We start from the raw sequence: 16,942 nt of genomic DNA, 5'->3' as shown, positions 1-16,942 counted from the left end.
CTCCCTGCTTCTCAGCTTCTCTGTCCTCTTTCCCTTCCTCTCCTCCCTCTCCCCCTCCCCGGCCCGAATCATCCACAGCACACGCTTCCATTGTCGCAAATATTCAACATTGTTTTTGTCTGGCACCCTGCTATCCTCCTGTCTTTCTGCTCTACGTACTGGTCGAGATAAGATTAATTTTTTAATCTCTATGTAAATGAGGGATAAGTCGCACCTGTTGCCCTCCACATCATTCTTCCGTTTTGCCCTTCCCTTTTGGCGCCATCTGTCAGGCTCCCTTTCTCACCGAATCTGATTCGGCAGTTAGGCTGTAAAGTAAGTTTAAGTGAATAAAGCCTAGCCGAAAAATTACCTCTATGAATAGTCTTCCAAAGGAATGGGAACGCAGTTTTATAAACTGTGCACAGGCGTTGCAGTGAAAGCCATGAAGCCCTGATGAAGAGGTTGACACCTCTAATAGATCATACTCTCTGTTTCTATCACTGTGGGTAGGATTTACACTGACGAAAAAAAAGTACAACATTTTAGAGATTTTCAGTTCACTCAAGACTTATTGTTTCAACAGTGGTTATGGAATACATCAAATGACTACGTTTACAGATCAATAGCATATGTGGTTCTGAGGTACCAGGCATCGCCTCATGCTGAAATACCCTTGTTAGTATGTGGTGTAGACTCCACAGGCAACAAGTCAGGCCTTGACTCTGGCATCCAGTCGACCGTACAGATGGCGAAAACTGTTCTGGGATGTACAGCACTATAACATGCACTGCTCGACCTGTTCAGTAGTTCCGTAAGAGTTGTTGTTTGACGAATCGTGCGAGTCACCTCTCGTTCCATCATATCACACAGGTTCTCGATTATAGACAAGTCTGGGGATCGTGCTAGCCAGGGAAGTTTCCGCACTTCTTGCAGAGCACGTGGGGTTTCACGGACAGCGTGTGGACGAGCATTATCCTGTTGAGACATAACGTCATCTTTCTGTTGCAGGAACGGCACCTAAGGAGCGTATGTTAGCATCCTCTCGAGAAACACGAAAGGTGAACTTTAGTTACAGCTTATAGAGGCCCGGCCCTTGACGTGAGTGTTTCTTGAACGAATGTCTTCTATGAGCCAGCACTCACCAGGTCTAAATCGTACGTGCAAACAACCATCACTTGCGTGCAGGCAGAATCTGCTTTCATCGTTGAAGACTGCGGCGCGCCATCCCATCTACCAAGTGATCCTCTAACGCCACCAGTCGAGCAGTACACGTCGATACTGTGGTGTGCGTGGAGGACGGCCTAGAGATGTGTGTGTCCATAGTTTCGCTGCCAATAACCATTTCGCAACAGTTCGTGTTGACACGTCTGAGCTCACAAGTCCTGTTATATGCCGTAGATGTACGACCTACCACTGCTGCTCTTACGACTCGCCGATCTGCCCTGCGTGGACATCCAGAACCTCGTCTAGGTGTGTGAGAATGTTCACATGACCACTGATACTAGCATCGTTGCGTAACTTACGCTGTACGTCCAAATTGTGTGGTAATTCTCCAAAACGACCATCCCGCCTCTCGGAAGAAATCAACTTGGTCCCTTTCAGACTAGTTTAGTTGGCTGTAAAAAGCACGAGTTTCCCTCCATGGTACGGTTGCCTCTTGTTTCACACGTCTGCACTACACTGAGCTTTCTGGTTGTGAGCATTACCTGTTAAAGGGTACTCTGGTAACTACGCCATTATGCTGTCTGTTGGCGGACGACATTGAAATCATTACCAGTACATCTACTATCCCCCAGGTGACACAAGCCGTTATCGAATCAAAATTGATGCCGTTTCTCCAGGTGTGCTATTTTTTTCCTGCAGTGCATATTTGCAACGCTTTTAATAAAATGATTCAACTATTAAACTCGCTCTAAGATAATAGAAAGCCACAGACAAGACAGAATGTACGTCACTGTTCACTTTCCAGCTTCCATAGGGGAAGACGAATATTACTAATTATCAGTCCTGATTAGCAGTCCTTAGAATTTGAGCATTTAATTTGAGTTCTGCTCCACCGTTAAGAAAAATCATATGCAAAATGTACAGGGCCACCATAACACTAATTTATTGAAGAAGCGCTCTTAGTAGATAGAAATGAAGAAATAATATGTTACTAAAATAAAAATGAAGATACATAAGATACATTTAATATTTTACTCTTACTTCATGAACAATGTTAATCTAATTTGAAGTTGTGTTCCCAGGCCATGTGCCAAAGCCACAGTAAAATTGTTTTGTGATATTTACTCCACATTCGCCCGCCTTTCCATTTTGGATCATGGACAGTAAGTCAGTATTATGTGATGAGGCATCTTACGCATTGAGAATGAGAAAGAAAACCCAAGAGCCGCTCACCGGCTTTATGCTGCCGCAATCTCCGTGAAGGTCTGCAGAGCCCTGTGGAGAAATGGCGTTCTGTGTGCTTCTCTTCCGTCAACAAAGAAGAAGAGTCCTTCGTAATCCTTAAGGCGATCTAAGTCTTTGCATTCCTTGCAAATATGGCAAATCTTTCATGGGGCATTCTATTAAAACGGTAAAGGAGAAATGCAAGGAACATCAATGACACACCCAATTTAAGCAACCAAGTAAATCAATTGTCAGTTAGCGCTGCGTCGGATATGATCATGAAATGAAATACGTACGACGGGACCACCGTGGCGTAGACGGCAAGTTCTTGAGACAACAGAATTAGGAATCGAAGGAAACACAGATGACATAAAAACTAGTAAGCTGGGTCACAAGTTTCCATTTAAGCAAAACTTCTCATTAGCCCTGAAAATGATGAGAGAACGCTCTTTCCACGAAATAACAGTGCGAGCTCAGAAAAACCTATGAGCATCAAATAGCATAGCAGACGCCAGGAGCCGAATACAGCAATACACGGCGCGACATCAACAATGTTGGAGTCCATGCACTGAGTAAGCTAAATAACAAATCCAGAACATGAAGAAGAAATATCGTCCAGTAAAACTCGACTCAACTTCTGAATACATAGCATGAATCATTCACGCCAAAAACACACGAAAGACAATATTTAAGCACTCTGTACAGTCGATGACTTGTTAAAATGAAATGTATGCAACACATTGACTGAATGAATGATAATCTAAACCAGTTTTTCAGAGCTAAAGTTTCAGTATGTGAGAGACTGAAAGTTTATGATCAGTGGGTATATTTCCAGTTCTGACTTTTAGTAGCCAGACACAGAGTTTCAGTACGAAATCCATTCCATAACTGAGGGTTGCTGAGCAAGCAGTGAAGAACATACTGACTAACTGCAGTGTGTCAGTGTATTTTCCAGGTCGCTTTGCACTTAAATACGGTAATGAATCTCGCAATACCATTGATGTCAAGGGCAAGTGCTAGTATTTGCTTGCCTGAAAGGGAATTATTTAACAATCCAAGATGGTGTTAAGCTACACCATCCTTATCAGTATCGTCATTGTCATCATCTGACAAGCCACGCCCCTAAAGTTCCTCCTTTCACTACCCCTCCTGATCCCTCACCCCCTCTCCAATCACGTCCCACTATTTTAACGTCGACTAACGACATGATCGCAAGGGACTGTTTCATCCTCTAAGGTTGAATACAGTATTTTCAAAGCTAGGCAATTTCAAATATTTTCGAACGACAAAAATTCTATACGTCCAATGGCGTTTATAAAAAGTGTCAGAAATTTATTTCTCTGATCTTGGAAGGAACAAGATAAAAATACAGTTTATAGTGTCAAAGACCAGTGGAGAAGTTTCATTGTGGGCATTCGAAGCAGCTGAAAGTTGCAGAGCGTGCAGAGATTTTGAAAAATTATTCACGCGAAATATTGGTCGCAAAGCAAACAAAATCGATTAAGGAATGAAATTTATAGTATGGAATTTTACAATCTTAAGAAAGGGAGTTTACAAAAATACTTTGAAAAGTACATCAATAAAACTCGATACTGGTATAATCCCATTAGTCACAGAGAGGTTATTAGAATTCTCAAGGGAAAATTACCTATTTGTTTACGCGTGAAATTAATAAACGTACCGGATGACGATACTGATCAATTTTTGTCAGTTATTGATTCAGGAAGACGCTAAGAGTATGGGGAACCAATTTCACTGTACTAATTGTAACCACTCTCAACAAAATGATGGTTGTACTGGTAATAACCGTAATAGGGAACGAAGACAATGGAAAGGGTCACTATGTTAATCGAAATCAGAATAGTAAGTATAACAATCAGGATAATGGTAACCAACCTGGAGATAAAAATTATAAACAAAATAATTCTAATAAAAATTACGGAAGTAATGGAGAAAATCCTAGTAATAACGCTGAATATAGCAAACAGAAATCAGCAGAATCAGAATGGGCACAATTCAAACGGTTTAATAGAAAACGAAAATGCGAAGAGCAGTCGGGATAGCAAGGACAAGCACAAGACAGGCGTGTACAGTGGGGTAACGGGCCGAATATTCAGTGGGGGGGGGGGGGGGGGGGGGAGGCTCCCACTAATGTTATTACAGCTAATGGACAATTTGTACCTACGCCCGTAATGTCTATGCCTGAGGATATCTCTACTAATAGTAACAATGAATGGAATGCTCAGAATTCTGGGGATTCGAGTGCTGGTACTCTATGAAACGGGTAACCACCACACAGATGCGACAAACTATAACCAGCTGCCATGAGCTTTCCCAGTGTAGCTGCCGAAGAGACGGGAGGCAATAAAATCTTAAAGGCGTGTGTATTGAAGTAATAATAGTATGGATATTAAAGAAGAACTCTTAGATAATCCAGGAAAATTAATAATAATCATCTTACTGAAGTGGTGCAACCCATGATTAAAGTTAAAATCTTAGATGAAAATATTAGCATCTTGTTGGACACTGGCGCAACTTTAAGTGTGATGAATATGAGATTTTACAAATATTTGACTAGTAAACAGAAGTTTAGCGTCTTTGATTCATAATCAAAACGTCTTCGGTCCCGGGTTCGATCCCCGCCACTGCCTAAATTTTGATAAATAATCAGCATTGGCGGCCGAAGACTTCCGGCATAAGAAGTCAGCCTCATTCTGCCAACGGCCTTGTCAAAGAGGGCGGAGGAGCGGATAGAGGTTCAGGGCACTCTCTTGTCCTAGGGGTGGGAAATTGCCCCTAAAGGCGGAAGAATCAGCAATGATCAACGACATGAGGATGCAGAAGGCAATGGAAACCACTGGATTAAAGACACGTAACGTGTATCCACAGGACATGTGGCCTGTAATTGAAGAAGTGTCATGAAGATCTCTCCATTGGCAAAATATTCCGGAATAGCCCCCATTCGGATCTCCGAGAGGGAACTGCCAAGGGGAGGTTACCATGAGAAAAAGATTGAATAATCAACGAAAGGATAACGTTCTACGAGTCGGGGCGTGGAATGTCAGAAGCTTGAACGTGGTAGGGAAACTAGAAAATCTGAAAAGGGAAACGCAAAGGCTCAATCTAGATATAGTAGGGGTCAGTGAAGTGAAGTGGAAGGAAGACAAGGATTTCTGGTCAGATGAGTATCGGGTAATATCAACAGCAGCAGAAAAATAGCGAATACCCTGTTCAAGAATCACAAGAGGAGGAGGTATACTTGGAAGAGGCCGGGAGATACGGGAAGATTTCAATTAGATTACATCATGGTCAGACAGAGATTCCGAAATCAGATACTGGATTGTAAGGCGTACCCAGGAGCAGATATAGACTCAGATCACAATATAGTAGTGATGAAGAGTAGGCTGAAGGTCAAGACATTAGTCAGGAAGAATCAATACGCAAAGAAGTGGGATACGGAAGTACTAAGGAATGACGAGATACGTTTGAAGTTCTCTAACGCTATAGATACAGCAATAAGGAATAGCGCAGTAGGCAGTACAGTTGAAGAGGAATGGACATCTCTAAAAGGGCCATCACAGAAGTTGGGAAGGAAAACATAGGTACAAAGAAGGTAGCTGCGAAGAAACCATGGGTAACAGAATAAATACTTCAGTTGATTGATGAAAGGAGGAAGTACAAACATGTTCCGGGAAAATCAGGAATACAGAAATACAAGTCGCTGAGGAATGAAATAAATAGGAAGTGCAGGGAAGCTAAGACGAAATGGCTGCAGGAAAAATGTGAAGACATCGAAAAAGATATGATTGTCGGAAGGACAGACTCAGCATACAGGAAAGTCAAAACAACCTTTGGTGACACTAAAAGCATCGGTGGTAACATTAAGAGTGCAACGGGAATTCCACTGTTAAATGCAGAGGAGAGAGCAGATAGGTGGAAAGCATACATTGAAAGCCTCTATGAGGGTGAAGATTTGTCTGACGTGATAGAAGAAGAAACAGAAGTCGATTTAGAAGAGATAGGGGATCCAGTATTAGAATCGGAATTTAAAAGGGATAGATAACATTCCATCAGAATTTCTAAAATCATTGGGGGAAGTGGCAACAAAACGACTATTCACGTTGGTGTGTAGAATATATCAGTCTGGCGATATACCATCTGACTTTCGGAAAAGCATCATCCACACAATTCCGAAGACGGCAAGAGCTGACAAGTGCGAGAATTATCGCACAATCAGCTTAACAGCTCATGCATCGAAGCTGCTTACAAGAATAATATACAGAAGAATGGAAAAGAAAATTGAGAATGCGCTAGGTGACGATCGGTTTGGCTTTAGGAAAAGTAAAGGGACGAGAGAGGCAATTCTGACGTTACGGCTAATAATGGAAGCAACGCTAAAGAAAAATCAAGACGCTTTCATAGGATTTGTCGGCCTGGAAAAAGCGTTCGAAAATATAAAATGGTGCAAGCTGTTCGAGATTCTGAAAAAAGTAGGGGTAAGCTATAGGGAGAGACGGGTCATATACAATATGTACAACAACCAAGAGGGAATAATAAGAGTGGACGATCAAGAACGAAGTGCTCGTATTAAGAAGGGTGTAAGACAAGGCTGTAGCCTTTCGCCCCTACTCTTCAATCTGTACATCGAGAAAGCAATGATGGAAATAAAAGAAAGGTTCAGGAGTGGAATTAAACTACAAGGTGAAAGGATATCAATGATACGATTCGCTGATGACATTGCTATCCTGAGAGAAAGTGAAGAAGAATTAAATGATCTGCTGAACGGAATGAACAGTCTAATGAGTACACAGTATAGTTTGAGAGTAAATCGGAGAAAGACGAAGGTAAGAGAAGTAGTAGAAATGAGAACAGCGAGAAACTTAACATCAGGATTGATGGTCACGAAGTCAATGAAGTTAGGGCATTCTACTACCTAGGCAGTAAAATAACCAATGACGGACGGAGCAAGGAGGACATCAAAAGCAGGCTCGCTATGGCAAAAAAGGCATTTCTGGCCAAGAGAAGTCTACTAATATCAAATACCTGCCTTAATTTGAGGAAGAAATTTCTGAGGATGTACGTCTGGAGTACAGCATTGTATGGTAGTGAAACATGGACTGTGGGAAAACCGGAACAGAAGAGAATAGAAGCATTTGAGATGTGGTGCTATAGACGAATGTTGAAAATTAGGTGGACTGGTAAGGTAAGGAACAAGGAGGTTCTACGCAGAATCGGAGAGGAAAGGAATATGTGGAAAACACTGATAAGGAGAAGGGACATGATGATAGGACATCTGCTAAGACATGAGGGAATGACTTCCATGGTACTAGAGGGAGCTGTAGAGGGCAAAAACTGTAGAGGAAGACAGAGATTGGAATACGTCAAGCAAATAATTGAGGACGTAGGTTGAAAGTGCTACTCTGAGATGAAGAGTTAGCACAGGAAAGAAATTCGTGGCGGGCCGCATCAAACCAGTCAGTAGACTGATGACCAAAAAAAAAAAAAAAGACAGACGTTTCCAGTATTATCAGTAGCCAACTGTACTTTATCTGGAGCATTAGGAACCCATTCTGAACCCATAAAGGTCCAGGTACAGGTAGAAATAATAGCGCAAGTGGAACGACTTATTAGCACCTTCCTGTTGGCTACTAATTTAACTTACCCATTTATTTGGCGATGGGATTTTATGCGTGAACGAGACGTAAAGTTCGACACTGTGAAGGGTTTGTATTCCTTAACCAATCAGGAACAGGTTGTTGAGTTGTCGTTAGTACGGGAACTGGAATTTCAAAACAAAATATGTAATCAAATTAAAATAAGAAGTAATGAAGCTACAATACCCTACTTCAGTAATAAGGATCCCATGTATTTGTTAACTAATCAAGGAGCGTCAGAGGTCAATGAACTTATAAAAGTTAAAATGCTAGAATCCGAATATCTAACTAATGAGCAAAGGTATGAACTAGTTGAAGTACTTCGGAATAATGCTAATGTTTTTGATTAAAAAAAACCTGGTGTTATGAAGGATTATGAGTGTGATATGGATATGTATCCTTATCAGACGTTCTGTAAAGCATCATACTCAATACGTTGGGCAAAAAAGGGAAATGTGGCGAAGGAAATTCGAAGGATGTTCGAATGGGGCATTATTGACCTTTCCACTTCTCCATAAAGCAGTCCCTTAGTAGCTGGGAGTAAATCGGACTGTAGTTATTAATAAAACCATCAAACCTGTACGTACCTGACCGGAAAATTTAGAAGAATTGGTGCAGACTTTTCGCAGTGTGAACTATTTAACTTCTCTTGACCTCCAGTCATCTTATTGGAAAGCTAAACTAGCTAAAATTCTAGAAGATTCGCTTCTTTTATATTTGCCGGAAGGAACTATCAGTTTAAAGTGATGCCTTCGGGTTACACGTAAGCTGAGATGTTTTTATCACCGCGCTCGACACGGTGTTGGTTTACGATTTGCGAGAGAAAGTGACCACTTACGTCGGTGATTTGCTGCCATGCTTCTTGGGAAGAGCACGTTGGTTTGGTGAAGAGGGTATTACATGAGTTCAGTGAATACGGTTTAACTGTGAATCTAGAAAAATGTAAATTTGGCCGAGATAAAATCAAATTTTTAGGGCATATTATTTCACCGGATGGGATAGTACCTAATCCGAAGAAATTGGATGCGATTAGAAATTGTCCATATCCTCAAACAAAGACACAATTAAAATCTTTTCTAAGCTTGGCGTCTTTTTTCAGGAAGTTTTTACCCAATCGCTTGCTAAACAATGATGTGCTTTTGGGACTTTTAAAAAAGAATATGCCTTGGAAATGGAATAACGAGTGTAGCAAAGCTTTTGCGATACACGCGAAGCTTTGTTAAAGGCTGATCTCTTGTGTCATCCTGACATCAATAAAAAATTTTGTATTATGACGGACGCTTCAGCAACGGCCATAGGTGCCATGTTATTCCAAGTCAAAAAGCCTGACAATTTGGAAGATATTAAGGTCATCTCATTTGCAAGCCACACACTTTCCAACTGCGAGAGAGCATACACTACGACCGAGTGAGAGATATTATGTAGCTGTGGTTAGTGCTCTCAAGAAATTTAGATATTTTGTATACGCAAAAAGGGTAGTTGTATATTGCGACCACAAGGCTTTGACCTTTCTTATGACGTGCAATATTCTTCATTCAAGACTAATGAGATGAGCTTTACTGTTACAGGAATACCAAATAGAAATAAAATATATTAAAGGTAAACACAACATTGTAACTGACGCTTTATCTCGTTTACCTCAAGGCAGTGGTGATGAGGGTCAGCTAATCGAACCGAATCAGAATTTTAAAATAATAATTATACAAAACATACCTTTTAAGAATGCGGTAGAAAATTTATTTAAAAATATGTCCAAGTTACAGCAACGGGACCAATACTGGAATAAGATTACGTGTAATCTACGGAATAACATTAGTAATTCACATACGTTAATGTATAAGTTACATCTGAATATACTACAGGGTGATTCAAAAAGAATACCACAACTTTAGGAATTTAAAACTCTGCAACGACAAAAGGCAGAGCTAAGCACTATCTGTCGGCGAATTAAGGGAGCTATAAAGTTTCATTTAGTTGTACATTTGTTCGCTTGAGGCGCTGTTGACTAGGCGTCAGCGTCAGTTGATGCTAAGATGGCGACCGCTCGACAGAAAGCTTTTTGTGTTATTGAGTACGGCAGAAGTGAATCGACGACAGTTGTTCAGCGTGCATTTCAACGAAGTATGGTGTTAAACCTCCTGATAGGTGGTGTATTAAACATTGGTATAAACAGTTTACAGAGAATGGGTGTTTGTGCAAAGGGAAAAGTTCTGGACGGCCGAGAACGAGTGATGAAAATGTAGCACGCATCCAGCAAGCATTTGTTCACAGCCCAGGAAAATCGACTCGCAGAGCTAGCAGAGAGCTGCAAATTCCACAATCAACTGTATGGAGAGTCCTACGAAAAAGGTTAGTTATGAAACCTTATCGTCTGAAATCGGTTCAAGCACTGTCTGCAGCTGATAAGATTAAAAGAATCGATTTCTGTGATTTTATCCTTGCTCAAATGGAAACAGATGAATCTTTCGTTTCAAAGATTGTGTTTAGTGATGAAGCAACTTCCCACACTAACGGGAAAGTCAACCGTCACAATGTCTGTATATGGGGCACTGAGAATCCGCGGGAAACAACTCAGTATGAACGTGACTCGCCTATGGTGAACGTTTCCTGTGCCATTTCAGCCAATAAAGTTTTTGGTCCCTTTTTCTTCGAAGGTGCTACTGTAACTGGACTACAGTATCTGGAGATGTTAGAGAATTGGCTGTTTCCTCAGCTCGAACAAGAAGCACAACAATTCATATTTCAGCAGGATGGAGCGCCACCACATTGGCACTTATCTGTCCGTAACTACCTGAACGTCAACTACCCGAGGCGATGGATCGGCCGCCAGGCAGCCCGTGACAGAGCACTTCATCACTGGCCTCCAAGAAGCCCTGATCTTACCGCGATTTTTTCTTATGGGGGTATGTTAAGGATATGGTGTTTCGGCCACCTCTCCCAGCCACCATTGACGATTTGAAACGAGAAATAATAGCAGCTATCCAAACTGTTACGCCTGATATGCTACAGAGAGTGTGGAACGAGTTGGAGTATCGGGGTTGATATTGCTCGAGTGTCTGGAGGGGGCCATATTGAACATCTCTGAACTTGTTTTTGAGTGAAAAAAAAAACCTTTTTAAATACTCTTTGTAATGATGTATAACAGAAGGTTATATTATGTTTCTTTCATTAAATACACATTTTTAAAGTTGTGGTATTCTTTTTGAATCACCCTGTATTTCGTAAGATTATGGATGGGGAAGAAAGAGGGAGACTGTGTGTTCCAACGGTAACGTTTCCACAGCTTCTATGGTATACCCATTATTCGTGGGGACACTTTAGTGCTAATAAGTGTTTAGAGAAACTGAAACAATACTGTTTTGTTCTCAACATGAAGAGAAAAGTATTTGAGATCTTACGTAAATGTAAACTATGTCAAAAGGTTAAACCTATAAAGTATTGTAATAAACTATTGTTACAGCCCATAGTACCGTCAAAAGCTCTTGAACTTGTGTCATGTGACGTCATAGGGCCATTATCACCGGCGAAAGGAATATTTAAATATGTAATAGCATTTTATGGTATTTTTTCGAAGTCTCTACGAGTGTATCCTTTACGATCTACTAATGCCAAGCCTATGTTAAGTAAACTGGTAAATGATTACATTACAAATGTAGGCAAACCCACTGTTATATTGACCGATAATGCTTCGTATTATGCTAATAAAGCCTGGCATGAATGTATGGATAATTTAAATATAAGACACATCTTTGTATCTCGTTACCATGCCGAGACATCTCCTGTGGAGAGGGTATTCCGAGACTTCAACAGGTTTCGTAGGACATACAAATAGAAGAAAACCAGTATAGATGGATAGAATACGTAGGTATGTTTGAGAAGATCCACAACGAACTGTCTCATTCATCCATACAGAGTAGTCCTGTAGAAATAAGGTTCCACAAGGAAGCATCCTGGGAATGGATTAAGAACTTACCGAGAATAGCTGATCCCGTAATAGACAGCAATGTACTTATTAGTAAAGTTCAGCTAGCCTTGCACAAGGCTGCGATGTTAAGGAAACGAACGTATGATAAGAAACTAATTAAAGTTAATAATATAATTTGAATGATAAAGTACTGTTACGGAAACACGTCTAACAAAACTACCACAACAAAGATCAAAATTTAATAATGATTGTGGTGTTGCTCATTCTGCTAAATACTGCATTTTCGGGCAACAACAAAGTTATTATGTGGCAGGTGTCATTAGAGCACAGTTAATAAAGTCATTTCATGTAGTAATGAATAAACTAGGCACTTATCTTTTCGTGTTTCCCACGCTGGTCTCGTTGTAAAATCATGGCTCAATCGTCGAAAATCTGGGTGGTGATGATTCCAAGCTCGGATGCAAAGAGGCCTAGGTTTTATTCTACTATATTCAAAAGTTTTGTAGATGCGCTTCACAAACCATTCTTGAAGATTAAACCTTTCAAAGTCACCACAATGGCGATGTAAAAAAATAATCAGCACTCCAAATTTAACTTACACTTCCTTTTTATTGCTTTTGTTTCAATGTCACGTAACACACAAAACATCACTTCACAATACAAAACATACTCGAAAACATCTTCCTCGCTGTTAATATTCACATTTTATAAGCTGACTACAATATGCGTCTTTCCAACATGACGTCCTAGACTCGACTTTTTCAAGGTCCGACTCTCTAACAACTAATAATCGCTTACGCACCCAAAAATCAGAGTTACAAGTACGTCAAAGATCATAGTGACAAAAGAAAGAATACACATAAGAATAATATCTTTGCAATACAAGCATATCGATATATCAAAGTGCCTCTACATTAATGAAATCAAATCTGAATGTTGTCTCAGAAATATGTCAACTACTTTACAGAAAAACAGTAGAATATTGCTGGTATCGAGAGGTTCAGGTGACGTGCCGTAATAGTTACGTAATTCAAGTACCATTACACACGCCGAGTCGTCTGCGGTGAAGAGGATGAATAAAAAATGGCAACATCTATACACCGGACCGTATAAGATAATCAAGATTCCACATCTGGGCAGTTATGTTTTGGGGAATATCCATAATGGGGGAGGGGGAGGCTCTCCAAAAGGTTGTTCCCTCATAAAGACCTCAAGAAATATTATGAATGAGAAAAGAACGAGGAAGAAGAGTTTAGTTGTTGTCTTTCGGAAAAGTTATTTTTTTTGTTTGATTTCGTGTAAATGTAATGACACCATCTTAGTGTATGTTTTATGATGGTTATTTGCTTTGTTAGTGAATTTATGTTCTAATATTAAGTTGAATAATTGCCTCAGATGTAAAGTCAGTTTTGTGAGGCCATTGTATGTAAAAGCAGCTTGACTACTGAGGCAGTAATTCAGTACGTAGCGCAAAGACAATTGTGCTAGAAGTTAACAGTCAGTTATTTCCTATTTAATGAGGGTTGATCCTAATTCAATGGAACAGTATCTGGGCTCGTAACACGCACTGTGTGGTTAGTTAAATGTCATGTCATTACGTGTCTGGAACTGAAAGGACAGAACCTGAGCTCATGATGTAGGACGTTGATTTATCATGTGTTGTGACTGTACGTAGGTAGAACTGAAAAAGCGGAATCTGTTCACGTAACTAGTTCCACAGTTATTAAATGCAATTAATGTGAGTGTTACTATAAAAGGAACACGATGTGATTATGTATTTAATACATGACGATCTAGAATCTGTGTTAAAGACAGTGTCGTGAGTGATTTGGTGAAAAATAACGAGGATTAAGTTCATTTCGTAAAGCTCACGAACACTTAGGGAGATAACTATTTTAAATGTGACTAATTATCATTCTTTTGTCTTGAAGCGAGGTAATTGCTGCTATCTTATATAAGCACAAATTTTATGTTCCAAATCCACACTATCTACGAGACAGAGTTGTGCGGAACCACTACCTTCGAGAGTCAGTTCGGTGCAACGTACCGACGCTGCACAACCTGGCAGATGGGGCGAGAATACACACCGACGCTGCCTGCAACATCTTACGGGGCGAGATAACATGCTGAGGCTGCCACAACTATCTGGTGGTCGGGGTGACGTGTTGTCGCTGCCTGAAATCTCTGGTGGGACGAGAGCACATTAAGCTGCAGCGGAGAACTTCTATACGAAACGAAATTCTAGAGATTGTACCAATACGCTGTTGGGCGAAATTGTACGCAGCTAGGGACCAAGGCGCTAAGAAGTTGGCAACAACGGCAACCTAATAATCAGATGATCGTCCGAAGCTGCGTGTGTAAAGTTTGATGATGATGCCAAGAAAGAAACCTGCGGGGAGCAACATCTGCAAAATAAAACTCCACGCCAGAAAGCCATGATGCATTAAAACGCAGTGGAAGGTAAGAAGATGCCAATAATTACTTTGTCAATCAGCAAGAAGAAATCAGATGCACCAATGATCAAGGTATCACGTTAACCGCTGATTAATAATTATAAGAAGAGACATATTCGCAAACAGGCAGTTGAACTAACATATTCCGCAAGTCATCGGAAGAGGCGGGTACATGAGTTGGCAATAATCTCTCAGAGGCGCTGACGTAACGAATAAATAATTAATTGAAGTCGGCATGCAGAAACGCTAACAACAATCTGCCGAGTCGCTTGCCTATTCAAGAAGCGGCTCGGAAAGATGAGTTCCATAATTGCTGCATTCCCCAGTGCAACCGCACGGAGGGCCTCAAGAGAAGGGCGACTTGGATTTGACAAGCTGATGTCGCCTGAAAACTCTGTCAAGCTCAAGACTGAAGATTAGTCTGTTAGACAACTTTTAAACAATTGTAAAATACTTGTAATGAAATTACTTATTTATGATGGGCAGACTTATTCTGCATAACTTAGCGATGAAGTATTTAAGTGGACTATGTCTAAAATGCAGATATTTATGTTAGGCTGACTTATTCTGCATAATTTAGCGCCGAAGTATTTAAATGAACTATACCTACAATGCACATACTTATTTGTGATAAGCAGACTTATTCTGCATAATCTAGCGATGAAGTATTTAAATGAACTATATCTAAAATGCAGATACTTATGATAGGCAGACTTATTCTGCATAATATAGCCATGAAGAATTTTAACGATTTATCATGTGTAAAAAAATCTATGATGCTATTATGCAAACATGTTATATGTAAGAACCATTGCACAGACTAACGTAAAAAGAACAATGTAACATGACCATCAATTTTCCCTCTTCCCTCAACCACCACCTTCAAAAACCAAGAGAATTATCCTCACAGTCCACATTAAAATCCCCATGTAAATCAGCATATGTAAGTTCATTCCCCCTTTTAGGCGATATAAGGATGGCCGTTAATGGTGAGAATGACAACATTGTGCAGCAGAGTGCAAACTGTTGTCATTCTGGGGGCTTTTATACCCATTCTTTTAATTAGGACCAATATTATCAGGCTTATTTTCGTATAGGGGAGAGGTGATCGATAACATCGGTAATAATTAATAGCATTGAAGAAGTTTTAATTAAAATTATCGATTTATAATCTCTCGTCACAATAACGCCCGCAGCAAAGTAGCGCTTCAGGTAAATCAAACAGGGATTAACAAGGCTACTTTTTTTCTGAATTCTAATATATTCATCAGGCGCGGGTATTGTTAGCTCTCTTGGTTTGATTTCTGCGCTCTGAATGAGTCTACATAGCTGCGGCGTACGATATAGCGGCCATTTCCGGTGATATCTTACGGGAGGGATCAGGGCACTTTTGTTAAACTGCAAGAAAACTAACTATAGTTAATTTATATGGGACAGATTTTCGCCGTAAGGTCACGGACTAAGAATATCTGAGGAACTGCGTGCGCGAGAAACAGTAGCGCTCACTATTAAATTCTATTACATACCGAATAACTGATAATATGATCTGTGGACTACACTAAGGGACGGTAAACTGAATATAAGATCGGGACTGGACACTTAGCTTTGTGAAAATAAAAGCGCGCGAAGTTTGAACGTCTATGTCGAAGTATAGTAATGGACCATAGTCTATACTATAATATCTTTCAGTGACAAACTATAAAAATCACGGACATTTTAGTTGCCGTAATATCTCAGAGTCATTGCAGGATCAGCCCTTGTTTTCCCTCCATACAAATGCAATCATTATGATCATTTAATTATTATTGAGTGTTGTTAATAAAAAACCAAAGTTATTTTCATAACATCGTGCGTATTTGTGAATAATGGCTAACATCCAAGGACGTTACGTTACTAACTGCGTTGTCTTCAGTAACGCAACAACAAATGAAGGGTGATCGACTGAGCCAAAAAGTTTACATTAATGATTACGAAAACCCGAAATTTAGTCGCTGTTGCAGTGAAGATGTTTGTGGCTGCTCCATCTAATATACAGATATAACTAAAGGTCGAGCAAATACAGTAGATAATAACACTATATCTTCCGTCAGAGAAGTCGACGACAGCAAATCGATGGAGGGCGGCTACAGATGTGCGCGCGCGCGCACACACACACACACACACACACACACACACACACAGATTGTTTATCGTACTATGCAACATGTAGCGTCTCCTGGCCAGTCGTCACAAAAAGCGTGTGATAGAATTTTTTCCGTGTGTGTAAGACCAGTTAACATGTATCGATATAGTGCCACGCACACGGCGAAAGAGAAATAATTTAAACACGTATAAACATGACCAATTGAAGCAATAAAGCAAGACTGTGTAAACATTTCACGAATGTGTTATGTGTGTATGTAGAACATTCATAATTATTTGACGTTTTATGCGTTTTTTAACTTTGAATCCATGACATATTATTATCTTTGAAAATCGTATTCTTGTTAAATGAATTAGTGAGTATGATCTGTGCCTCAGATAAAAAGAACAATTCAGTA

This window comes from Schistocerca cancellata, chromosome 2 (assembly GCF_023864275.1).
Source record: "Schistocerca cancellata isolate TAMUIC-IGC-003103 chromosome 2, iqSchCanc2.1, whole genome shotgun sequence".
In the NCBI taxonomy this organism is placed as follows: Eukaryota; Metazoa; Arthropoda; class Insecta; order Orthoptera; family Acrididae; genus Schistocerca; species Schistocerca cancellata.
Note: the sequence above shows the minus strand (reverse complement) of the source record.